The sequence below is a fragment of the Myotis davidii genome, unplaced genomic scaffold (assembly GCF_000327345.1).
Source record: "Myotis davidii unplaced genomic scaffold, ASM32734v1 scaffold960, whole genome shotgun sequence".
NCBI classification, from domain to species: Eukaryota; Metazoa; Chordata; class Mammalia; order Chiroptera; family Vespertilionidae; genus Myotis; species Myotis davidii.
The window spans coordinates 1,088,015-1,090,533 of record NW_006293003.1 but is presented as its reverse complement, the minus strand read 5'-3'; positions in this window follow the sequence as shown (position 1 = coordinate 1,090,533).

The following is a 2,519-nucleotide window of genomic DNA, read 5'->3' as shown; positions in this document are numbered from 1 at the left end:
AACTTTTGGAATGTTTGTTCTAGATCTGTGAAATATGCCATTGGTATTTTAATGGGGATTGCATTGAATCTATAGATTGCTTTGGGTAGTATGGACATTTTGATGATGTTGACTCTACCAATCCATGAACACGATATGTTCTTCCATCTGTTTATGTCTTCCTCTATCTCTTCTTTCAGTGTCTTGTAGTTTTTTGCATATAGGTCTTTCACCTCCTTCGTTAAGTTTATTCCTAGGTATCTTAATATTTTTGGTGCGATGGTAAATGGGATTGCGTTTTTAGTTTCTCTTTCAGTGAGTTCATTATTGGTATATAAAAAAGTGATAGATTTCTGGGTGTTAATTTTGTATCCTGATACATTGTTAAATTCATTTATTAAGTCTAGTAATTTTTTTATGGAGTCTTTAGGGTTTTCTATGTACAGTATCATGTCATTTGCGAATAAGGACAGTTTTACTTCTTCTTTTCCAATTTGTATGCCTTTTATTTCTTCTTCTTGTCTGTTCACAAGGGCTAGTACTTCCAGTACTATGTTGAACAGGAGTGGTGAGAGTGGGCATTTTGTCTTGTTCCTGTTCTTAGGGGAAATGGCTTTAGTTTTTTTCCCATTGAGTGTGATGTTGGCTGTGGGTTCGTCACATATGGCTTTTATTATGTTGAGGTATGATCCTTCTATTCCCACCTTGTTGTGAGTTTTTACCAAAAACTAGGGGCCTAGTGCATGAATTCATGCACCTTGAAAGGAACTGTGGGCCATGAGGCTATGGTGGGCACAGGGGCGGGTCTCGGCCCATCCTCCGCGCCCCCGCCCAGCCCCTCTTGCTGCGGCCCTTGGTCTCCTGTCTGCCAGCAGCTCTGCTCCCACTGCCACTGCTCCCATGTGCTGATGGTGCTGGCCCCGCTTGCACCCGCTGATAGCACGGAGCAATTGGGGCCACTGCCAGTGCCAGCAGCATGTGTGAGCAGCAGCTGCTGCCCCTATAGCCCCTCGGGAGCATGGGGAGGTGGAGAAGCCCTCAGAGGCATTTGGGCCAGCAGCCACTGCTCACACCTGCTGATGATGCCGAGCTATCAGGACTGGCATTGGGCACCGGCAGCGTGTGTGAGCACTGTGCAGGACCGCGGCATGCAGGAGCAAATAATTTTCAGTAATCACCAGAGGCTCGCCCTGATGACAGCGACTGGTGCCCCACCTTGGTCTGGCGTCCCTGCTCACCTGCTCCACCATCCTGCCACGGCCAATGCCTGCCATGTTCTACATGCACCCCCTGGTGTACAGTGCACATCATAGTGACCAGTTGCTTGGTTGTTTGGTTGGTCTGACATTCGGTCTATTTGCATATTAGGGTTTTATATATATAGATGGGTGTTGGATGTTCACTCAGATTTAGCCTGTATTTGAAATTTAGAGCTTAAACACAAAAATTGCTTTCTAGTTCTATGGTACCTGAGGATATTTATTGATATTCTGTTCTTCCTTTAATAGTAGGCACACTCCATCTTGTTTTGTGTCTTACAAAAGCCTGACTATTAGAGGTAGTGACACTTATAAACCAGCCCAAAGTTGCCTAATGGGCCCATGTTTTCTGAACCATATTGCTAGTATTTCTATATAACTCTAATGATGAAAAAAACATTATTTATATGGGAAAATTAACGCTGAGATCCAATGAAGCATATTAGGACATGTCTCTCCCAAGCACATGCATACAACGAAAAGAGGGGATGGAGGAGTAAGAAAACTAAGACATATCCTTAGTGACTAGCAGTAGAAATTAATGATATTGTGACTTAGGCCCCACTTTCCATACCTCCTTCCTACACAGTGTTTGGTAGTGATACCAGGAACTTATCACTTAGGTTTTCTTATAAGTTACTTTTCTAGAGTGGTTCTCTAAAGGTTCAAAATTAATTAATTAGAGCAGGGTCAGTTGTCTATACCATAGGGAGGGGGCTTTTCATGTGGACTTTTTCACTCCCCATCTGCACATCTGGCTGTACATTCAAAACTTGATGACTGTCTTAGTATAACGTGATCAGGGAGTGATAGAGAAGAGTCCTTAAAAGTTCTACTCTCTACCTCTAGAAAGATAAGAAAGAATAGACTTTGATAGGCAGGGGAAAATTTCATCAAGTCTAAGGATTTTTTGTTAACTGGGGCCAGAGAACCAAAGAATGGGTTTCTGAGCTAAGAATATGTTGTTACTACTTCAAAAGAATTTTAAAAGGAGAATTGGCAGTATAAACCTGAATGGTTTATACTCCCTGCCCTATAAGTAGGACACTGGATCATACAACCTCAAAAATATTTTGGTCCAACTCTAAGATTCCATGAAGAGTCCACCTGGTATAGTTTCTTCTCTAGATGGCATACTACATTCCCATATATATGAGAGCTAGAAGCTTTAATAGCGACTGTCTTTATTCTTGTTGTTTTGTGTGGATGTTGTTATAGTAATGCAAGTTGATTTTGTTTTTCTACATCTTCTTCCTCTTCATGGATTTTAATAGAGGGTTT